We start from the raw sequence: 24813 nt of genomic DNA, 5'->3' as shown, positions 1-24813 counted from the left end.
TGCACTATTCAAAAGACCTAAGACAGTCTTGCAAACACCAGAAAGAAAGTCTCCAATGTAGACTATGCGGATACCACAACAAAACTTTAACTCACCTGTTTTGTGTGTGTCCAGCCTTAATGACATTAAGAAGGAAATATTTACGTGCTATTTTTCTCAATCTGAACATAAAAACATGCCGGCAAGCGATAATATCTTGGTTGAGTGGTTCTTCACCCATTCTTGCATGTCGGGGACTTAAATTTATGACAGAAGCAAAAAAGTTATTCCCGGACAAATGAGTAGTCCTACACTATAATTAAAGAGGAATATAGTGATTAAGGCCGGATGTTCAACCACGTGACTTCAACTTAAAACGTGCTAGACTAAGAACTTAGAAATTAAAAGACTAACCTTTCGGGGACTTTGTGATATGGTTTAAAAAAAAAAAAAAGATACAAAATAAGTTATTTACGAACGCAAGTTTTATAATTGCTTTTATATTAAATCTGGATTGTAATAATTTTTTATTAATTATGCAATAAATTTGAATTGAATTGAATTAGAGGCACAGGCAACACATCCCGAACACTGGCTACAATGGCAGAATCCATCCCTGGCCACCAATAACTATCTCTGATTTTCCTTTTAGTTATAGTTTGGCCCAGAGGCCCAGATGTCCCTCATGACCATACATAATAATCTTTTCCCTCAATGAAACAGATGGAATACATTAAGCTGTACTAACCGGAACCTGCAACGGATTGCAATCTCCCGTGGGCTCTGTAGGGCGTCCTGCCAGTCTTCGTCTTCCAGTTCTCCTATGTCCCCCACCCATCTCTCCCGCAATGTTGCCAGGGGGTCCATCATGTTATTTATGAGTGTGCGGTATATTGTGGAGGTGGGCTTTTCCGCTATCGGGTCCAGGAGTAACCTATCCTCCATAGGGGAGTACTCTGGGACAGTCGTGCCGCGCATTATGTGAGCCCGCAAGGCGTGGGTGAGGCGTAGGTAGTGGTAATATTGGGAGTCATGTAAATCATATTATTTTTGAGGTAGGCAAAAGACCGCAGAGCATCTCCCTTCCAGACATCCCCCAGGTATTAAATGCCTAGGAGTTTCCCGCCCTGGAACCCTGTCAAACGAGTCACATCCGTCAGCTGCTCCCCGTGCCATAAGGGGGTTCTACCCGGCGGGGAGCCCGACCACCCCAAATATTTATTGGCCTCCCTCCAACATTGAATCACCACCCCGGTGTGTGACGACCAATCCCTACCCTGTTTACGGGCATACAACAGGGGTTCGCAATTACCGCTCGGCATTACCCATCGGTCTACTCTATAGGCCGGTTCAGACCGATCCGCGTAAGCCCAGTTGTTTACCACCTGCAACTGGGAGGCCCAGTAATACAGCTTGGAAGGGCCAGCCCCCCATCAAAGACCCCCCCCCCCCCTCGTCAGTTTGGGCAACGATATCCTGGCGTTGCCACCATCCCTGAGCAAGACACGTAGATCTTGCGCTATCTTCTTGAACACCCCCGTTGGTATCCGGTATGGCGTGTTTTGCAGGATGTAGAGTAAGCGTGGCAATGCGAGCATTTTGAACATTGCTGCCCGACCCATAAGGGAGAGAGAAAACGACCTCCAGTGGTTCACATCGGTTTTAAGACGCAATAGTTGGGTTTCAGGTTCCTAGTGAAGAACTCCGCCCTGTCCAGTGTAATGTATAGTCCCAGATATTTAAATCCGTCTACAGCGATAGAAGCGGGACACCGGGTCGGGATTCTCGGTGGAGGGCCTGAGAGCGGGAAAATCACTGACTTTCCCCAATTGATCATGTAGCCCGAATAGCTACCGAACAATTCAAAGAGGTGTAGAGCCTGTACGATCGAATGGTAAGGCCTGGCCATGTATAACACAATGTCATCTGCTCAATGCCAGGCCCCAGAACGACTTGTCCCTCCTAATCCAGTGCGCCAGCGGTTTCAAGGCTAATGCGAAGAGGAGGGGCGACAGAGGACACCCCTGCCTGGTGCCCCTTCTTAGAGGAAAGGCTCTGGACACTGCCCCGTTCACTCTCACCCTCGCCATTGGTTGTTGATACAGGAGCTGAATCCAACTGCGGAATACGAGACCAAACTCCAGTCTCCGGAGCACCGTAAACAAATAGGGCCATTGAATACTATCAAAAGCCATTGAGGCGTCCAGCGCCATCAATGCTGTCTGGGTGGCTCCCATATCCTCTGTCATGTATAGCACTCCATAGAGGCGACGTAAGTTGTGTCGGGTGCTCCTACGTGGCATGAACCCGGACTGGTCCACGTGCACCAAATCCGGCAGGACCAATAGCAGCCTATCCGCCAGGGCCTTAGCTAATACCTTAGGTTCTACATTTATGAGTGAGATCGGGCAGTAGGACGAGCAAAGATCAGCCGATTTGCCCGTTTCATGGATTATGACGATAGTGGCCTCTCTTTGATCAGGCGAAAGCCTACCCACCTCTCGCGTCTCCTGGTACAACCGGAGGAGCGGGTCAGTGATGATACTGGTCTGTCACTTGAAAAGCTCCACCGGGAGGCCATTAAGCCCCTGCACCTTTGCCTACCGGAGGGAATTGAGGGCCTTCCCTATCTCCTCCACCGTGAAGTCTGCCTCCAGTCGATCTATTTGTTCGGGCAAAAAGGTGGGGAGCGCAAAGTCCTGCAAGAATTCCGCGCACTCCTGCTCAGTGCGGGTGCAGACCGGGGTATATACCCCTTCATAATAGGATGCAAATGCCTCCGCTATTCCTGCACTATTGTAGACCAGTGAGCCTGCATGGTTGCGCACCTCAGTCACCCATGAGCGCTCCCTGTCTCTTAGTTCGAGCCACGCCAGCAGCTTGAGAGCCTTGTCACCCACATCGTAAATTCTATGCTAGGTGGCGATAAAGTAGGCTCGCGCCTCACCCTTCGCTAGAGCCCTGAGCTCCTTCTGTTTGAGAGCCAATTGGTGACTGGTATCCACCGTAGTTGATCATCGGCCCTTTAATCGTAACCCCCCCACCGGTGAATGGTTGGAGATTCCCCGGGCTAGGATGTGGGGCTCCGCAAAGTTGCCCAGCTGGTCGGCGCTCGTGAAAAAGTAGTCTAACCCGGAAAGGGACCCATGTCCAGCCGAGAAGAATGTGTATTGTTGTGTGGGGTGATGCGTACGCCATACATCTCGAAGCCCCAGCACAGAAATGAAGTCCCGCAGCCCATAGTCCTTAACTAACCAGTCCGTGGATTGCCCCTCCATTCCTTCCGGAACCCCCACTATGCGGATGTTGTTACGCCGCGCCCGACCTTCCTGGTCCTCCAGCCGGGCCTGAATGTCGGACTGGTTTCTCGTTAAGGTGGCCACTTGTTCTTCCAGTCTCTTTGCTTTGGAGTGGAGACTGCCTATCCCCGTCTCAGCCACTGCAACCTTTTCAGACATCTTGCGGAAGTCGGCCGCAGGAGGTTGACCTCCTCCGTCGGAGTCAAGCTTGGGTTCCAAGGTGCCCCGCAGGTCCCTGATTGCGCCCATGATGTCCCTGAGCGACGGGTCTGGGTCACTATCTACTGGTTCCCCTTGATGACTGCCACCGCTGCTTTCTCACATCGGAGTCTCACCAGACGTACTCCATCTCGCCCGGGCCTCTGCCCTCAGTCCATGCCCAGGATCCAGGTGACTTGGGGAAGCTGCGTGGTCCGCCACCCCAGCCGCCGCTCGCCGTCCGTCCTGCACTGATGCGCTCCCAGCCCTCGTATGCTGTCTCCCCAGGGCCCTTGCTCCTATGTAGCGCCCAGGGCTATGCTCCACAGCAGCCACGGGGGAAGCCACTGCCAGCGGGTCTGGTGTGTAGGCAGTGGCCCTTTCTGCCGCCTTTCTGTAGGGAGGGTGCACACTCACCTGTGGGGGGGGCTGTCTCGCAACTCGGCGCTCCGTGCTCTGCTGGGCACCGATGGATATCGCGCTGCAGGGATCACGCGTCCCTCGCTGTCTTCCGCCGCCGCTGTCAGCCCCGCGGGAAACCCAGGGGACATCCACCACGCAGCCCGCAGTTCGGCCCCGCTACCGCCGGAGTTCTAGCTGGCGGGCGCCATTTTGTTGCAGCATCGGGCTGGCCGGGTCGCACAGAACAAGCGCCGAGGAGCTCCCATGGGTCGCTTTGGAACTGCTGAGGGTCCGGCCGCCTCCCGACGGCTTCCGATGCCGCTGGTCACAGCTTACGGTCAGGATAATGCCGGAATTCGGGTGTAGAGAAGCTGGCTGATAGCGCAGCTCCGTCAGTGCGCGACAATCTTCGTGGCTGCAAGCCACGCCCCCTAGGGTTGTAATTTTGAGGCAGATTTTTTTCTTTAGGCCAACCACTCATAACCTAGTTCCTAACACTTTCCAATTATTTATCTTTCAAAGATTCATCAAACCATTCATGTTCATTAAAAGTAGTGTCATGGCAAATAGCAATACTTGCAATTAAACATTCTTCATCGTTTTCTTCACAGTTTTCAGAGTAATCAGTAAAACTTAAAGGTGAACGAGATAAGTAATCTGCTCTTATGTTTTTACCACCTGGGATGTATTCAATGGTGAAATTGTACTGTAGGAGTTTAGAACTCAATCTTGCTATTCTTGGAGTGTGGTCTTTGATAGTTGTCCCACTTAAAATACTAACTAAAGGTTTGTGGTCCGTATTGAGCACAAATTTTCTTCCCCCAAATAAAACATTCAAATCTTTCAACTGCCCAGCAACAACTCAAAAGTTTCTTTTCGAAGTCCGAGAGAATTTTTTCATTAGACCTCAAGGACCTTGAAGCAAACCCAATTGTTACTTCAATTTTGTCTTTCATCTGTGCAATGGTAGCACCCAGACCGTCATTGCTTCCATCCATGGTAATGATACATTCTTGTGAGGGATCAAACGGTGCAAGAACTCCAGCTGAAATGATTTCTTTTTTCAAACCTTCAAACTCATCTTGACATTTTCTTTCCCAAGAGAATTTTTTCTCTTTTTTCAATAATTCTCTTAGCATAACAATTTTGGCAGAGAAATTATGAACAAACTTTGAATAAAATTCACAAAGTCCTAGGAATGAAGCCACATTCTCCTTAGTTTTTGGGCGTAGGTGCTTTAGTAATAGCATCAACCAACCCAGGTCTAGGTTCAACCTCTTTCTCAGAGATTACATGACCTAGATACTCTATTGAATTCTTTGCAAATTCACATTTCCCTCGATTCGCCACAACCCCAAACTTTTGTAATCTTTCTAAAACAACACACATGTGTTTGTCATGAATAGATTGATTTTCTCCTGCTATTAAAATATCGTCTTGGAAGGTTACTACCCCATCAATTCCTTCCAGCACATTCTCTAGCACACGTTGAAAAATGTCTGCCGCCGATGCGAGTCCGAAAGGCATCTGTTTAAATTGGTAGGAACCCATTGGAGAAACAAAAGCTGTAAGGTGTCGTGATGATTCTTCAAGCACTATCTGATGATAGGCAGATGCTAGGTCAATTTGCGAAAATAACCTAGCACCTGAGAATGTACTTATAATGTCGTCAATCCTGGTTAATGGGTGAGAATCAACTCCAATAAACTTGTTAAGGCGTGACCCCACCATTCGCGCGGAGCTGGTTAAATCCCTTAAGCGCGAGGAGGAGCCTAGCGCGCAACCAAGATGGCCGCGTAGGTGCGAGGCTCCCGAGGACCTCCGCAACCTCCTACGACTATCCTGAATTTATCCTGTCTCGGATGAGGGGACTGTGTTGGTGAGCCTGAGCTGAGGTGGCACCCGTTTCCCGTTGTCAAATCGGACCTCGGACACCGGAGTGAGCACCGATTGAAGTCTACGGCCTTCTCCTCGCCAGACCCCGGATTTGCGCTGAGGGGTGACCCAGTGACAAAGTGAACAACAGCGGCGGGCCGGGCCTGGCGAGTCGCGTACCCCGCACTTTCGCTTTCGCACCCCCTTGCCGTCTCTGCAGGGTTGGGTCGCGGGGCTGTTTGTGTTGGTGTGGTCTCGCTGGGAGACTCGGCCTGCCCGCCGGCTGTGACCCACCCCGCCGATCTGGGGTGGCCCCCCCCCGGAGCTTGTGGCCCTGATTGCCTGCCCTTCACGACGTGGTTGGTGCGACCGGGGGACTGGTGGCCATGGCCACGAAACAAGATGGAGACCGGGCAAAGACCAAGTCGACCCGGCGTGGCACCACCCATCAGGCCAACAGTATGGACCGCTATACCCTCCAGAAGGGATCTCCTGGCGGACCGCACAAATCCCCTGAGGGCCCTCCTGATGCCCCGGACCTGCCCACGGATCTGACTCTGCGGGATGTCATGGGCGCCATTGCCGAGATGAAGGCCTCGGTGGGCCAGCGGTTCGACACACTGGCACAGAAGATCGACTCGGTTCTCGTGGATGTTGGCCTGGTGAGGGCCGATCTTTCCAAGACCAACGACCGAGTTGATTCTTTGGCCCACACCGCATCGGGCCTTACTACTGAGGTGGCGGCACTACAAACAGAGGTGCGCCGGCTTAGTCAGGCGAGCGCGCTTATGGATCGGCGCCTGGAGGACTCCGAGAGTCGGGCCCGGAGGAACAACATCCGCATCATCGGGGTGCCCGAGGGACGGGAGGAAGCGGCGGCGGACCTATTTGTGGAGGACCTGATCGCTACCCATCTCCAGCCACGGGGGCTGAGTAAATTCTTCGCGGTGGAGCGGGCCCACAGGGTTCCCGGGGGAAGGCCGAAGGTCGGAGCCCCTCCGCGACCTCTCATTGCCCGGATTTTCAACTTTCGGGACAGAGACGCTATCCTGCAAGCCTCCAGACTGCATGGGCCGGTTAAGCTTGACAATATGGAGGTGAACTTTTACCCTGATTTCACCCCAGCGGTCCAGAAGCGGAGACTGAGCTTCCTAGGCGTCAAGCGCCGTCTTCGGGACCTGAACCTTAAATACGCTATGCTCTTCCCAGCCAAGCTGCGAGTGGAGGTAGAGGGTCGCACGCACTTTTTTGATCGTCCCGAAGCGGCCGGAGACTGGCTGGACACTCTGTCTGGGGATCGTGATCGAGGGGGCGGGGGGGCGGCGGGGGGAGACGGCACACTGGATCGGGACTGAGGGGGTAATATTGGGCTTCACTCTGGACAAAAATGATGCCACTCTCGATTAAGCGTCTGTCTGTATAATTTCCCCTCCTATGGAGGTTGTGTGGGGTCTACTGGGGGTTCTCCTTCCTCCTCTAGGGGGTTTATCTAGTTTTTATTATATATATGGGGCGACAGGCACACTGCACGTTGGGGGGGCTGTTCGGGCTCATGCAGGGGTGCAGGGAGGGGGGAGTTTTGTTGGGGCGGGTGGGCAGGGATGGGGGGGTGTTGTTCGTTTTTACCACAAGGCAAAAGTATCATTGTGTTAGCTCTATAGTGCTCTCGGGGGGACAAATGGTGGCTTCTGTCTATGATGGGGGGTAGGGAACTAACTCTGTTGTCCTGGAACGTGAATGGACTGGGGTACAGGATTAAACGTGGTGTGGTCCTGCAGTTCTTGAAGCGAATCTCGCCCGATGTAGTTTTTCTGCAGGAGATACACCTCATTGGCAACTCCTTCTGCGCCATGAATCGGCGTGGCTATCGCCTAGTGGCCCATTCGGGCTTCACGTCTGGCTCAAGGGGTGTGGGCATCATGGTTAAGAACTCGCTCCCGTTGGAGATTGATGAGGTGCTCCATGACGACAGGGGACGTTACACGGTCTTGGTGGGAAGGATGGAGGGCAAAGTGGTCGTTTTTGTGTCAGTATACGTCCCGCCGGGGCTGCAGTCGACTACCTTTGCGGACCTGGGGCGCCTCCTCCTTGGCCTTCCGGGGGGGATTCTGGTGGTGGGGGGGGGATTTCAATGCGGTGGTTTCCGGGACTGTGGATCGTCACCCCCTAGGGACCTCCCCCGGGCCCAAGCGTGGCTAACTGGCCTATTGGACACTTTGGGATTGGTGGATTGCTGGCGTTTAAAACATCCCACGCAGCTACAGTATACCTTCCATTCGGGGGCCCATGGTAGTCTCTCACGACTAGATTATGTCCTGGTCCCGGCGGCCTATGTTGGGAGGGTGGGAGAGGTGCGCCATTTGGCACGGGGTATCTCGGACCATTCCCCGCTCCTGTTACACCTGGATCTTTTTCCGAGGGGTGAGGGTAGGGTGGTCCCGATCAATCCCTGGTACCTGGGCGACCCCACCATTCGCGCTGAATTGATTAACTCCCTCCAGCGCTATTTTGACGAGAATGTGGGGTCCGTGCCTTCGGCTGTCTCACTGTGGGAGTTATTCAAGACAGTACTACGAGGAGAGGCCCTGTCCCTTATTTCCCACACCCGGAGGCGCGAGCAGGAGGAGGTGACCCGGGTGGAAGCTGAGATAGCCGAGTTGGAGGGTAATCTAGAATGTGGGGTGACGGATGCCGTATTACATGTTCTCCAACTCAAGCAAGCGGCCTATAGGGCCCTCGTCACGGAGGCGGCCAGGGGCCTCAGTAGAGAGCAACAGGGGAGACTGTATGATGTGGGTGATAAGGCTGGTAAATTGATTGCGTGGCTGGACAAAAAGGAGAGAGCGAGTCGTGTAGTCCCGCTGATTGAGAAAACGGACGGTGTGTGTGTTACTGAGCCGGAAGAAATTGTCTCCTGCTTCGCGGAATATTTCCGTGGGGTGTATTCCCCGGTGTCTTCCCGCTCTGAAGAGGATTCCCGTGCCCTGCTCAGGGATATCGCGCTGCCTTCCCTTTCGGAGGAGGACAGAGTGTCGTTGGACGCCGCTCCAACCTCCGACGAAATCGCCCTCGCCATACGTTCGGTCGCTTCCGGCAAGGCCATGGGTCCTAATGGTCTCCCCATCGAGTTGTACAAGTTGCGACCGGATACGCTGGCACCACATCTCCGATCGATGTTCCTGGAGGCTCACTCGGTGGGCTCCCTCCCGCTGGACCAGCGTCTGGCTACAATCGTGGTTATCCACAAGGAGGGGAGACCTCGGGACCGGGTTACATCCTATCGGCCCATTTCGTTACTGAACGCGGAGCCCAAAATTCTCGCCAAGGTCCTGGCCAATCGGCTGGTCGGCGTGGTGGGCGACCTGGTTCACCAGGATTAGTCCGGCTTTATTCCCCATCGTAACACGGCCCTTAACTTGCGGCGTTTGCATGGGGTGCTCGCTCGTGTTCAGTACATACGGGAGCCGGCCATTTTGGCGTCCTTGGACGCCACCATGGCGTTTGACACGCTTGAATGGCCATACATCTGGGCGATGCTTGCGAAGTTTGGCTTTGGCGCAGGGTTCATCAGTTGGGTCAAATTGCTGTATTCGGGCCCATTGGCGCAGGTGGTGGTGAACGGTAGAGTATCGGCTCCGTTCGAGCTGGGCCGGGGCACGCGGCAGGGCTGCCCCTTATCGCCGCTCCTTTTTGCGCTTGCCTTGGAGCCCCTGGCGGAGTGGCTGCGGTGGGATCCTTCCATCCGTGGTCTCCGTTGGACCCCCGAGTATGAGGACCGCGTATCACTATATGCTGATGACATCCTCTTGTACCTCGCTTCCCCACGTAAATCACTGATAGTACTGGTTGATGTTTTGCATTCATTTGGTCGTAACTCCGGTCTTGTCATCAACTGGGCTAAATCGTGCATGTATGTTCTCTCTGGGGAGGCTCCTATTCTCCCGCGGGGCTGTCCGATCCAGATCGCCCCGCAGGGATTTCGGTACCTGGGTGTCTTCATTACTCTGGACCCGGAGGCCCGGTATGATCGGAACTTGCTTCCCCCCCTCCAGCGCCTGAAGGAAGATGTCACGCGCTGGCGGCGCTTGCCGCTTTCGCCGCTCGGCCGGGCGGCATTGTTTAAGATGATGTCTCTGCCGCGTTTCCTGTACGCTTTGCAGAATACTATGGACCTCGTCCCAGCGCGCTACTTCCGTGAGGTGGAGAGTTTGCAGCGCCGCCTGTTCTGGGACGGGAGGCCGCGTATCGCCCTGGCGAAGCTGACGCTCCCATGGTATGACGGAGGGATTGCCCTCCCGGATATCAAACGGTGCTATTGGGCCTCCCAGCTGGCTGCGATTAATCACGGCCTGTACGGGCCCGCCTTAAACCCGGCATTCGAAATGGATAAGATGCTACTCCCGGGTGGGGACTATAATCGAGCGCTCTACTCCAGCGCGCCCGACGCTCGGCTGACCGGCCCCACGCGTGTCATGGTGCGAGTGTGGCACGCGGCTAATGTGGCGATGGGGTGGAAGGACCGTCTGACCCGGGCATCACCACTATACGCGTCCGAGCAGTTGGGCTCCCTGTGGACCTCGAAGGGCTTCGAGAAGTGGGACATGATAGGCATCAGCAAAGTAGGGGATCTCTGGACGAGGGGAGGATTTAAAACGTTTGAGATGCTGCAGACGGAATTCCAGTTGCATGACAGGGAGTACTTTCGGTATTTGCAGATCCGTCATGCACTGGGCTCCGTCTTCCCGGACGTTGCATCCATCCCGGAGTATTCTCCCCTGGAGGATAGAGTGCTGGATGGACACGTTCCGGACAGCACGATCTCACTGATCTACAAAAAACTGATCAATGACCGCTCGGGATTGCTGACTGCCCTTCGTGAGGCTTGGGTTGCCGATGGACTGGAGCTGGACGACGAGGACTGGACCTCTGCGGTGGCCTCCCCGAAAGAGGTGGCCATACCTGCCCGCCTTCGCTTCGTCCAGCTCAAGATACTCCACAGAGTATACATGACGGGGCCAAGGCTCCTGCGTATGGGCTATGCTGTGGACGGGTTGTGTAAGCGTGGGTGTGGCGCTTTGGGGACCTTTCTGCATATATTGTGGGAATGCCCGGAGGTGGGGCGATTCTGGCGTTGTGTGCATGAGGTCCTGCGTGTGGTTACGCATGTGGTGCTGCTACCCGAAGCGAGGAGATGCCTGTTGAATGTGTGGGAACCTACCGACTACTCGGCGCCACAGACGTGGTGGGTGACTCTGGGATATATGGTGGCCAAGCGTGATATTGCTCAATTGTGGGGATCCCAGAGGTCCCCGACTGTCTCGGCCTGGAAGGAACATATGGATTGGTGCATGTTTCGGGAAAAGGTGGTGTATGTGGCGAGAGGTAAGCCTGGGACATGGGTGAAAGTATGGGGCCCCTGGAACGCCTACCGCGGGGGAATCTGTGCTCCGCCGTTATTGCCCGATCCGTCGCCTGCCCCATCCCCTTAGCCGACCCATCTTCCTTGTTCCGGGCATTGAGTTTACCCAGCCCTAGTCCTGATCTCTTCCCCTTCTTGATACTCCTATGGACTGGTAGGGTCCCCCTCTCAGGGGAGCACATGCTGCTATTTCTGATTGTGGATTGCCTTGTGGGTTTGTTTTTCTGGTTGTTCTTTCAGTTTAAAATGAAACCGTACAGTGGGGTCCGGATGGTGTGGCTATCAACGCTGCTAACTCCTGTGCATCTTCCTCAGCCGCAACACACGCTCTACAATGTGTATCATATGCTCCTTTTGTCTGCTAGCGGCCGGCCGGAAGGTTGTAGGCCCATCTTTGTATATTTTTTTGAGTTTTGTAATAAACGGTTTCAAAAAAAAAAAAAAAAAAAAATCCCTTAAGCGCTACTTTGACGAGAATGTGGGGTCTGTGTCGTCGGCGGTCTCACTGTGGGAGGCGTTCAAAACGGTACTCCGGGGAGAGGACCTGTCCCTTATTTCCCACTCCCGGAGGCGCGAGCAGGAGGAGGTGACCCGTGTTGAAGCTGAGATAACCGAGTTGGAGGGTGATCTAGAATATGGGGTGACGGATGATAAATTACATGTTCTCCGACTCAAGCAAGCGGCCTATAAGGCCCTCGTCACGGAGGCGGCCAGGGGCCTCAGTAGAGAGCAACAGGGGAGACTGTACGATGTGGGTGATAAGGCTGGTAAATTGATTGCGTGGCTGGACAAAAAGGAGAGAGCGAGTCGAGTTGTCCCTTTGATTGAGAAACAGAATGGTGTGTGTGTCACTGAACCGGAAGAAATTGTTTCTTGCTTTGCAGACTATTTCCGTGGGGTGTATTCCCCGGTGTCCTCCCGCTCTGAAGAGGATTCCCATGCCCTGCTCAGAGATATCGCGCTGCCTTCCCTTTCGGAGGAGGACAGAGTGTCGTTGGACGCCGCTCCAACTTCTGAAGAAATTGCCCTCGCCATACGCTCGGTCGCTTCCGGCAAGGCCATGGGTCCTAATGGTCTTCCCATCGAGTTGTATAAACTGCTACCGGATACGCTGGCACCACATCTCCGTGCTATGTTCCTTGCGGCCCACTCGACTGGTTCCCTCCCGCTAGACCAGCGTCTGGCTACAATTGTGGTTATCCACAAGGAGGGGAGGCCGCGGGACCGAGTTACATCCTATCGGCCCATTTCGTTATTGAATGCGGAGCCCAAAATTCTTGCCAAGGTGTTGGCCAATCGGCTGGTCGGCGTAGTGTGTGACTTGATTCACCAGGATCAGTCCGGCTTCATCCCCCATCGCAACACAGCGCTTAACCTGCGGCGTTTGCATGGGGTGCTCGCACGTGTCCCGTACATACGGGAGCCGGCCATCTTGGCGTCCTTGGACGCCACTATGGCGTTTGACACACTGGAATGGCCATATATTTGGGCGACGCTCGCGAAATTTGGGTTTGGCCCTGGGTTTATCAGTTGGGTTAAATTGTTGTACTCTGGCCCGCTGGCACAGGTGGTCGTGAACGGTAGAGTATCGGCTCCGTTCGAGCTGGGCAGAGGCACGCGGCAGGGTTGCCCGTTATCGCCGCTCCTTTTCGCGCTCGCCTTGGAGCCCCTGGCGGAGTGGCTGCGGTGGGAACCTTCTATTCGTGGTCTCCGCTGGACCCCCGAGTATGAGGACCGCGTATCTCTATACGCTGACGATATTCTCCTGTACCTGGCTTCCCCACGTAAATCACTGATAGTACTGGTTGATGTATTGCATTCATTTGGTCTTAACTCCGGCCTTGTCATCAACTGGGCTAAATCGTGCGTCTATGTTCTCTCTGGGGAGGATCCTATCCTTCCGCGGGGCTGTCCTATCCAGATCGCCCCGCGGGGATTTCGGTACCTGGGTGTCTTCATTACCCTGGATGCGGAGGCCCGATATAGTCAGAACTTGCTTCCCCCCCTCCAGCGCCTGAAGGAGGATGTCGCACGTTGGAGGCGCTTGCCGCTCGGCCGGGCGGCATTGTTTAAGATGATGTCGCTGCCGCGTTTCCTGTACGCTCTGCAGAACACAATGGACGTCGTCCCGGCGCGCTACTTCCGCGAAGTGGAGAGTTTGCAGCGCCGCCTGTTCTGGGAGGGGAGACCGCGTATCGCCCTGGCGAAGCTGACGCTCCCGTGGTATGACGGGGGGATTGCCCTCCCGGATATCAAACGGTATTATTGGGCCTCCCAGCTGGCTGCGATTAATCACGGCATGTACGGGCCCGCTCTAAACCCGGCCTTTGAAATGGATAAGATGTTACTGCCGGGTGGTGATTATAACCGAGCGCTTTACTCCAGCTCGCTCGACGCACGTCTGACGGGCCCCACGCGTGTCATGGTACGAGTGTGGCACGCGGCTAATGTAGCGATGGGGTGGAAAGATCGTTTGACCCGGGCGTCGCCACTATACGCATCTGAGCAGTTGGGCACCCTGTGGACTTCGAAGGGCTTCGAGAGGTGGGACATGATAGGCATCAGCAGGGTGGGTGATCTCTGGACTAGGGGGGGATTCAAAACGTTCGAGATGCTGCAGACGGAATTCCAGTTGCAGGACAGGGAGTACTTTCGGTATATGCAGATCCGTCATGCGCTAGGCTCCGTCTTCCCGGATGTTGCCTCCATCCCGGAGTATTCCCCTCTGGAGGACAGAGTGCTAGATGGACATGTACCGGAAAGCACGATTTCACTAATCTATAAAAAACTTATTAATGACCGCGCAGGATTGCTAACTAGCCTTCGTGAGGCATGGGTTGCCGATGGATTGGAGCTGGACGACGAGGACTGGGTCTCTGCGGTGGCCTCCCCGAAAGAGGTGGCCATACCGGCCCGCCTTCGCTTCGTCCAGCTCAAGATACTCCATAGGGTCTACGTCACGGGGCCAAGGCTATTGCGTATGGGCTGTGCTGTGGACGGGCTGTGTAAGCGTGGGTGTGGTTCTTTGGGGACCTTTCTTCATATTTTGTGGGACTGCCCGGAGGTGGAGCGATTCTGGCGTCGTGTGCATGAGGTCCTGCGGGTGGTTACGCGTGTGTCGCTGCTGCCTGAAGCGAGGAGATGCCTTCTGAATGTGTGGGAACCAACCGACTACTCGGCGCCACAGACGTGGTGGGTGACTCTGGGATATATGGTGGCCAAACGCGACATTGCCCAACTGTGGGGTTCCCAGAGGTCGCCGACCGTCTCGGCCTGGAAGGACAACATGGACTGGTGCATGTTTCGGGAAAAGGTGGTGTATGTTGCGAGAGGTAAGCCTGGGACATGGGTGAAAGTATGGGGCCCCTGGAACGCCTACCGCGGGGGAATCTGTACCCCGCCGTTATTGCCCGATCCGTCTCCGGCCCCGTCCCCTTAGCCGGTTTATCGCCCCGGTACCGGGCACTGAGTCCACCTAGTCCCTGTCCTGACCTTTTCCCCCCCTTGATACTCCTATGGATTGGTAGGGTCCCCCTTCTAGGGGAGCACATGTTGCTGTTTCCGATTGTGGGTTGCCTTGTGGATTTGTTTCCTGTTGTTATTTATATCAAAAAGAAACCGTTATATGGGGTCCGGATGGTGTGGCTATCAACGCTGCTAACTCCTGTGCATTTCCCTTTGCCGCAGCATGCGTGCTATTGTTTGTACCATATGCTCCTTCTGTTTGCTAGCGGCCGGCCTGAAGGTTGTAGACCCATCTTTGTATATTTTTTTAATTTTGGAATTAACGGTTTCAAAAAAAAAATAAAATAAAATAAACTTGTTAAGACTTCTTAAGTCTACACACACTCTCAATCAAATCAAATCTTGACGTACACTAAATGGCACAATTCCTCAATTTGTGTTTTACAGGTGTATCAGCCTCTTGGACCTTAATCTTATGTTTCAATCCGTTAATTTTTCCCTAATTTGTCACCAAATGCTGTAGGGAATTTGTCAACCCATTTGGTACTGTTTTCACATTTCTCAAATGACTCCCTGTTTTGCTCACCATCAGTTTCTAAAGAAACTTGTACATCTCTCCCAGGTCTAAGAGTCATCCCAAAAAGACCTTGGTGATACCATCAAAGAATATTTAAACCTTTCTTGGCCACATATACCTTACCAAAAATGGTACGACCCTTGAATTTGAGTTGACACTCAAAATATCCTGACAACTCGATCTTCCTTCCATCATACGTCACTGGATTCCTATCTGGAGGAAATAACGTACGTTTACCCCATACTTCATCAAACAACTCCTCAGTTATCATCGTCATTCTGGCACCAGAATCCATAAGGAGTCTCAGATCGTTTCCATCTACTTCGATGTGTTCATACGGATCTACACAATCAGACTCATCCTGTACAACCACAATCATGTCTCTAATTCCTCTTGAACAATTTTGTTCTTCCTCTGAGCTGTCACATAAATCTCCATCTTCAACAGAATTAATTTTGTCTCTGGGTGCTTGACAAACCTTAGCAAAATGCCCTACTTTGTTACATACTTTGCATTTTTAAAATAAAACTTTTTCAAACTATTATCTTGCTTAGAAACTGTACTTTAATTCACATTTTGCTTTGAAACTGTGCTTTCATTCACCACAGACACACCACTAGTTTCTTTACGGGTGAGTTCTATTAGTGCTTTTCGTGAAATCTCAATCCCCTTTACTATGTCGATTGTTTCAATGAGATTGGGATTTCTCATCGTGAGAAGTTTTTCTTGTACTCTTTTATCCCAACAACGTACTACTATTTGGTCACGTACGAGTTGATCTGTAAAGTTTTCAGTTTCACATTCTGCAGCAAACATACGTAAAACCGCAACATAAGTATCTACAGATTCGTCCTGCAATTGCTCTCTTGTGAAAAAGCTATGTCTGTTAACAATTCAACTTGGTTAAACATCAAATTGTTTTTCTAATTTCTTTATAGGTAATTCAAATTCATCTAATTCTTCTTGATCATGGGGAATGACATACGGTGGGAGATGTTCATATATAGATTCAATCAATAACTGCATTTGTAAAGCGCGCTACATACCTGAGAGGGTCTCAAGGCGCTGGGGAGGGGGGGTGCTTCTGGTCGAAGAGCCAGGTCTTGAGGAGTCTTCTGAAGGCCAGCAGGTCCTGCGTCTGTCATAGGATGGTGGGGAGAGTGTTCCAGGTCTTGGCGGCGAGGTAGGAGAAGGATCTGCCACCGGCGGTGGTTTTTCGGATGCGAGGGACTGTGGCGATGGCGAGGTTGGCTGAGCGGAGGCTTCGGGTGGGGGTGTGGAAGCTGAGTCGGTTGTTGAGGTAGGTGGGTACGGTGTTGTGCAGTGCTTTGTGTGCGTGAATCAGGAGCTTGAAGGTGATCCTTTTGTTGACTGGGAGCCAGTGCAGGCCTCTCGGGTGGAGTGTGATGTGGCTGCGGCGGGGGACGTCGAGGATGAGTCGGGGCCCAGGCGTTCTGGATGCGTTGGAGTCGTCTCAGGAGCTTGTTTGTAGTTCCTGAGTAGAGGGCGTTCCCGTAGTCGAGTCTGTTGGTGATGAGGGCCTGGGTAACGTTTTTTCTCGTGTCGAGGGGGATCCATTTGAAGATCTTGCGGAGCATATGGAGTGTGTTGAAGCAGGACGCGGAGACAGCGTTGACTTGCCTGGTCATGGAGAGAGTGGAGTCCAGGATGACCCCCAGGGTTGCGTGCGTGGTCCGTGGGTTCCGGGGCTGTGCCTAGTGACGTGGGCCACCAAGAGTCGTCCCAGGCTGATGGGGTGGGTCCGAGAATGCGGACCTCTGTCTTGTCTGAGTTCAGCTTCAGTCTGCTGTCCTTCATCTAGTCGGCTACGGCCTTCATTCCTCTGTGGAGGTTAGCTTTGGTGGTGTGGGGGACCTTCGGTGAGGGATATGATCAGCTGGGTGTCGTCGGCGTAGGAGATGATGTTGAGGTTGTGTTGTCGTGCGATGTGGGCGAGGGGGGCCATGTAGATATTGAACAGCGTTGGGCTGAGGGAGGATCCCCGTGGGACGCCGCAGATGATCTCGGTGGTTTTGGAGCGAAAGGGTGGGAGGCGGACGCTCTGGGTTCTGCCGGAGAGGAAGGATGTGGTCCAGGCCAGGGTCTTCTTTTGGATACCGGCGTCATGAAGGTGTGCTGATAGGGTGCGGTGGCAGACCGTGTCAAAGGCTGCTGATAGGTCCAGGAGGATGAGGGCGGCTGTTTCTCCTTTGTCCATCAGGGTCCGGATGTCGTCAGTGGCGGCGATGCGGGCGGTCTCGGTGCTGTGGTTGCTGCGAAAACCAGATTGGGAAGGGTCCAGGATGTTGTTAACTTTGAGGTAGCGGATCAGCTGTTTGTTGACAATCTTCTCGGTCACTTTTGCCGGGAAAGGGAGCAGGGAGCTGGGCCGGAAGTTCTTGAGGTCCTTGGGGTCCGCCTTGGGCTTCTTCAGAAGGGCGTTGATCTCGGCGTGCTTCCAGCTTTCTGGGAATGTTGCTGTCTCGAAGGAACAGTTGATTGTTTTCCGGAGGTGTGGCGCGATGGTTGCGCTGGCTTTGTTGAAGACGTGGTGAGGGCAGGGGTCCGATGGGGATCCGGAGTGGATGGAGTTCATGGTTTTGATGGTGTCTTAATCGCTGACGCTGGACCAGCTGGTCAGGCGACTGGTGCGAGTGGTAGTCGCAGGGGTGGTGGACTCGGTGGTGGGTACGGGGGGGTCGGAGTTGAAGCTGTCGTGGATGTCGGTGATCTTGCGGTGGAAGAAGGTGGCCAGGGAGTCGCACAGGTCTTGAGATGGCGGGATGTCGTTGGTGTTGGAGCTGGGGTTGGAGAGTTCTTTCACGATGCTGAAGAGCTCTTTGGTGTTGTGTGCGTTGTTGTCTAGGCGGTCCTTGAAGGCGGTCTTCTTGGCGGTCCTGATGAGTTGGTGGTGTCTGCGGGGGGCGCGCTTGAGGGCTGTGTGTTTGTCTGGTGTTCGGTCGTGGAGCCATTTCTTCTCCAGCTTCCGACAGGTGTGCTTGGAGATCCGGAGGTCCTCGGTGAACCAGGCGGCTTTCTTGTTGGTGTGGTTGGTGGGAGGTCTTGAGAGGGGCGAGGGTGTTGGTGCAGTCGTTGATCCACTGTGTGAGGTTGGTCGCGGCAGTGTCTGGGTCGGTGGGGTCGGTGGGTGGTCTCAGGGCGAGGGCGGTAATCAGTTGGTCCTCGGTGACCTTGCCCCAGCAGCGGCGTGGTAGCTGTTGGGTGCGGTGGTGTGTGGTGGGTTTTCTGAAGGTGAAGTGGACGCATCTGTGGTCGGTCCAGTGTGGTTCGGTGGTGTGGTTGAAGGAGACGTGGGGGCTTGCGGAGAAGATGGGGTCGAGCGTGTGTCCAGCGGCGTGAGTAGGTGTCGTTCCGAGCTGTTTGAGTCCGAGGTTGTCGATTAGGGCGGTGGAGTTGGCGTTGTTGTTGTTCTTGAGGTGTAAGTTCAGGTCCCCGAGGAGGATGTAGTCCGTGGAAGCGAGGGCGTGGGTGCTGATGAGGTCGGCGATGGTGTCACTGAACTGTGGGCGGGGTCCGGGAGGTCTGTAGATGAGAGTTCCTCTGAGGGTGGTGTTGGGGTCGGTGTGGATCTGGAAGTGCATGTGCTCGGCGGTGGTGAGGGTGTCATCGGTGTTCGTTGAGATTTTGATGGAGTCTTTGTGGATGATGGCGATTCCTCCTCCCAATCCGTTGGTGCGGTCTCTGCGGGAGATCTTGTAGCCCTGTGGGAAGGCTATGGCGATGTCTGGTGCTGAGGTGGCGCTCAGCCAGGTCTCTGTCAGGAAGGCGACGTCGGGGGCGGTGGAGTCTAGGAGGTCCCAGAGTTCTATGGCGTGCTTGCGAGCGGAGCGGGTGTTGAGGAGGATGCAGCGGAGGTGGTTGGGTTCTCTGGCTGGTGGTGTGGAGGGTTGGATGCTGGTGAATCTGCAGTTCCGGCATGTGAAAGGCCCCTGGGTGCGTTTCGGGGTGGCCCGGTAGCAGGGGTCGCGGACTCCATATGAGGGCAGAGGGAGGGAGGGAGGAGCAGCTGGGAGGTGGGAGCGGGGCAGCCAATGGGAGTGAAGGGGCGGGGCCGCAGGGGCTCAGCGGCGGGGGAAAACCCAGGGAAAAAACAGCGGGAAAAAGACGGCGGGAGAGGGACAACAGAGCACAGGGGTACAGAAAGCAAAACACAGGGGCACAGAATGAAAAAACAAAGTGGCACAGAAAGGCAAGCGCAGGGGTACAGAATAAAAAAAGGGAGCGAGCAGTCAGGCTGCAAAAGCGGCAACGGAGGTTCAACCCACAGGGGGCTGCGTGGCGGATGGGGGGAGCGACCTGCCTGGTGACAGGGTCAAAGGGCACTCTCTACCACCGCTTCGCGGCCTCCATATGAGGGCAGAGGGAGGGAGGAGCAGCTGGGAGGTGGGAGCGGGGCGGCCAATGGGAGTGAAGGGGCGGGGCCGCAGGGGCTCAGCTGCGGGGGAAAACCCGGGGAAAAAACGGCGGGAAAAGACGGTGGGAGAGGGACAACAGAGCACAGGGGTACAGAAAGCAAAACACAGGGGCACAGAATGAAAAAGGGAGCGAGCAGTCAGGCGGCAAAAGCGGCAACGGAGGTTCAACCCACAGGGGGCTGCGTGGCGGATGGGGGGAGCGACCTGCCTGGTGACAGGGTCAAAGGTCACTCAATTGACCTTCGAAACCTAAATTGTGTTCTAATAAAAACCTCTTTCGCTCTGGTCGATATCTATTCCCACCAATGGCCCCTAAAAGCTCTGTAACAATTTCTCCAAGGTACAGGGGGATCTCCAGGGGTCTAAAGAAAAGGAGGAGGAGCACCAACATTCTGCATTGTTGCCATGACACTTAAATTAGGAGAAATATTACTTTCTAACTAGTTATTATCTTTTAAATTTTACAGTCTAGATATAGAATGTACAGAACTTATTGAATGAATTCAATTGCCACATCTCTTGAAATGTGAATTCTTCCAAAATGCTTTTTTTATAAAAAAAAATATATATATATATATATATATATATATATATATATATATTTGTGTGACTTCTTTTAATTGATTGTTGCTTCGGACTGCTTGTAAATCTTTTTGTTAAAAATACAGTTTTCCTTATACAAAATAATACTGTGCTGCTAGAAATTCTTTTCAGCTCTCCTTTTTTTTTTTTTTTTTTTTTTAAATATAGATCCTGAATAGTCTCTGAAAATAGTGTTCTAGTTGTTTTTCTCTTTGGTATTTTGTTAATATAATCACAGTTGAAGCTGTATATGTCTTTAAACACCAATAAAAACAACTTCCTGTGAACTTGCTTAAAGTAAAACAGTCGGCTTTCTAGTTGTTTTTTGAGATGTTTTCAGTAGTCTTTTCTCTTTTTATATATTTTTTTTTTTTAATTGTCATTAGACCAGTAACCGGAGATGCACACAATTTATTTCAGACGGATGGCTCACACATAAAGTTGGTAAATACTTCCTTCGATGAACAGAATAATGTTCCTTTAATTATCCTTTCATGCTTCAAAAGACGCAGACATCGCAAGCTTTCTTTCCTTCAATTCAATGTGTGTTAATGGACTCTCGCACTAGACTCTCGCGCACCAGAGCAGACTTTTAAAGTCAATTATATTATTCTGCTTGGAATATGTTTATTTTCAATCTGACACCTGACTCGTATCTGGGAATGATACAGTCTCGCGTCACTTGACCGCAAACGCGCTAACAGCATGTTTTTAGAAAACAAATACGATCTTTCGTTTGACTTGAGACGCGCAGCTTGATTTCACACGCGCTCACAGGTTTGAACAATTACAGTCTTTCGTTTGACTTGAGACGCGCAGCTTGATTTCACACACGCTCACAGCAGGTTTGGACAATAAATGACTTGCATCCTCGCGCTCGACTTGACGTCCACAGTGACAAATGTTTATTTTTAAAATTGTATTTGATGACTGCCTCGCGCTTGGCTGGTTAAGCTAACTTTACTATGGAAATAAAAGCTTAACCTCGATATCTGCCAAATGCTAAATGATTTGACACGGGCATGGTAGATAATACATTTTTATATAGCTGTTCTTTTAATGCCGATCACGGTCTCAACTTGCTTTCAGATACTCAGCGGGTGTTTGATCTTAAACACACATGACACAGCCTTTCTTAATAACGTAAAACACTGCGTGGACCCAGCTTTCATAAACGCGAAGGAAAATTAAATTATCCAATGAAGTTATCTCGCCTATGCTGAAGTTCGCTCAGGAATTTTACTGGACTTTCCTCTTCCCTTTTTTTAAAGCAAGTGTAGCGTGATAAGACGCGATAACTCTGTATATCTTTAAAGAAAATTAAGTCTTCCAATTCCTGTTAGTAGTAATCCTGCGCTTAACTGCAGCATATAAATGAAAATATACAAGCCTGATTTTTCTGTGTCTGTGATGTATTTTCCACGGAGTGTCTTCTTTCCTTTTGATTTTTGAAGAATGTGCTTCTTACTGCGTGGATCCTTTGCTGTGGCTAAATCGTTGCCAAATTGTAATGAAGTACAATGTAGTAAATGTCATCAGACAGAAGTACTTCAAGATGTGTATTTATTAGCCACAGCTGCAGCAGTCCAAGAGTAACTGTTTAACACGGAATCCCTGAGCTACAAGCTCACATAGGACATTCTACATTCCAATAACATAATACTTATGAAGCAGTGGATCAAAGACACGTTTGGGCCCTAGGGGCGTACCAAACCATATACCAAAAAAGTGGTACAAGAACCACGACTGGAATAGCCACTAGGCTGTAGAATCGCTGGGACCCCAAGGAACCACCCAAGGTAGTGACATGGGACCCACGGGGACTTTATGCAGTGTGTAAACACAACCGCGGGTTCCAGTTATCTTCTATGGGCAATGTCGCGGTTGGAAATTTAAAGATTAGGGACACTTCTAATCGAGTCAGGACCAAACCCTTTTGGACTTAAGAAGTTCTAGGGCTAGCACCCACGAGAGCACCGGAGTACTCGAGTTAACCTCACCCAGGGAGGGAAGCTGGGTGCATAGGTGTCTTTTGGTGTCGGGCCGCGTCGTCGATTTCAATGGAAGCCTGCAAAGAACTGCTGCTGCCGTGAAGAGGAGAAGTGTCCAAAGACATCCAAGCCTGGATCTAGGATGGAAGGAACCTGATAGCAGAGGGGACAGAGTCTGGGTCACTTGCCAGTGATCGAGGGCCGGATGGACCAATGCCCACAGATGTCTGGTGCTTCAGGTGAGTTGATGGGTGTCTTGACTCTTCAACCACGAGGTCCAGGAGGCGTCGACGAAGTCCACAAGCCAGATTCGAGCTGTCCCACGAAGTCTGTCGAGTGGTGCGGTGTCGGCGACCAGAATGGACCCAACAAGCCTTGGCAACGGCAAGTCACAGGAATTCAGAGAAAGGACTGCGGTGCAGACCAGCAAGGTCTGAGGGACTCACCCAGCGAGGGTAAGTCAGGGCACGTCTGGAGCAACCAGGTAAGCCCAATTAGAAAAGGAGTTGCCTCCGTGGGGACCTGATAGCCAACGGGCTAGTGATCGCGAAGGAGCCTCAAGCGGTCGCATTTGGAGCTGGCCAGCGGGTCACTTGTGGAGTGGAGGCCAACAATCTTCGGTGCTGGAGGTGCTCAAGGCTGGGGCTACTTGGAGCCCAAAGCACAACTTTGAGGAGGACCAGGAAGATAGTGTTGCTGCAAAAGTTCACGGGGTCCATGTCACCCACGATAGCCACGTGCCTCAGCTTTACTATGGACTCAGGGTAGCCTAGGGGGAGGTCTGGAATTCCACCTCTGGTGATGCAAAGACTTCAGCGTCCGGCGGGAGCTTCAGCGATGCAGACCGGTCAGTTGCTTCTTTGGTGCCTGCCAAGCAGGGGAGTCACTCCTTGACCCCAAGGGAGATTTCTTCAGTCTTCTAGTCAGGATAGAACATCGAAGGTCCAGGATATATGTAGCAGAGTTTCGTCCAGGGTAATCTAAAGTCATAGGGACTGGATTCCTATACTTATAGTTAGTTTAGGGGATGGACTAACTCTAAGGCCCCACCTATGGGTGGGCTTGGAAAGAGGGGTGGTTACACCCATTTCCCTTGTCCAGTTTCACGCCAGAGCAGGGGCAGGTAGCCCCTAAACCGGTTTGAACTGGGCTATGCACAGGGACAGCAAACGTGCCCCCCAGTGCAGGACTTCAAAGCACCAGAGAGTGCTCCCGCCCAGCCCCAATACACATCTGCCTGTCTGGGGAGGTGGTCACACCTCCCTTCGACAGGAAACCTATTGTCCAGGCCTCCCCTGCCGGAGTTTCGGTCAGCAGAAGGAGGCCAGACCCGTGTCTGTGGCAGAGGCATGCATTTTGTGATGCCAGCGCTCAGGAAAGTCCTACCGGGTTTAGCCAGTGTGAACATGTCTCTTCTTCTGGAAGGGTGGAATGCTACCCCCACTGCCAGAATTGCCAGGGGGGGTAGTATTCCAAAGTGTTTGACACCAAACACGACATGTTTTGATACAGCCATTCCAAAGTTAGCATTTACCGCGAGGTTATAATGCACTTAAGAGTATATGGTATGGCTGTATCGCAGAACAGCCATAAGGAAGGATTTCCAAAAGCTGCAGACGGGCTCAGCTCATGCTTGGACACCCTCTCACATAAAACCAAGCACTCTGCCTTCAGGATTGTCAAGGCATGCCATAGGAGTGGCTTATAGGTTTATATGTGTCTGTATAATGGTAGTGATCTAGGTAGCCTATACCACAGTAAGGGGTGCAAGCACACCCTTACCAAGGCTGCAGTAGCAGACCTGTGGTGACATTTTGGAGTGCTTTCCAGGGGTGGCATAATACATGCTGCAGCCCCTCGTAGGCCTCTGAGGTACCTATGCCCTAGGTACATAGTATACTATATACTAGAGGCTTATAAGGCACTCCAGAATCCAATTAGATATGTACCTAATGTACATGCAAACCATTTTAGAGAGGAAGCAGCTAGGCTGTGGTCCCGATTAGCAGGGCCACAGCCAGACTAAGGTCGAAAAACAGTGAAACACCAGCAAAAAGTGGGGGTACCCATGTGAAGCAGATCCTACTCTCCTACAGTTGGCATCCGTAGTAAAGGGAGCTAGGAGTAATTATAGGATTTAAGAGTGACTGTGATAAAGGGAGGTATGGAAATCTTTAGGGTTTAGAAATGGGTAGTGATAAAGAAGGGTTAGGAGCACATTAAAAACCAAAGGAGAGAGGCTTGTGGGTTCTCTCATAAAAGAAAATAATGTAATATTACATTTAAGGTTCAGGGGTGGGTGGTGGTAAATGGAGCTATGGTAAATGTAGGGTTTAGAGGTGGTTAGCGGCAAAGGAAGGTTGGGAATACATTTAAAAATGGGGATTCCCCCCAAAAAGAAAAATATTATATTAAAATTATATGGGTATGGGTCTTATCCTAAATATAATGTAAAGACTGCATGGAAAAGGCATGTGTGGTAAAGGCATGCATTGTAATGTCATACATCCTTTCAAGAGTGATAGAGCATATTGATTTGAATTTGAAGCTGCCCACCCAATGCAATGTTTACCGGCTGGCCATCTTGGAA

At 52.3% G+C, this 24813-nt stretch overlaps 1 protein-coding gene across 1 annotated transcript in view; it reads left to right on the top strand.

Annotated features, from left to right (window-relative positions):
* TERF1 (telomeric repeat binding factor 1) overlaps nucleotides 1-24813 on the top strand; it is a 237169-nt gene that overhangs the window by 52683 nt on the left and 159673 nt on the right. The window lies entirely within an intron of this gene.

Source organism: Triturus cristatus, chromosome 5_1 (genome assembly GCF_964204655.1).
Source record: "Triturus cristatus chromosome 5_1, aTriCri1.1, whole genome shotgun sequence".
NCBI classification, from domain to species: Eukaryota; Metazoa; Chordata; class Amphibia; order Caudata; family Salamandridae; genus Triturus; species Triturus cristatus.
Note: the sequence above shows the minus strand (reverse complement) of the source record. Positions and strands in the feature narration are given on the sequence as shown.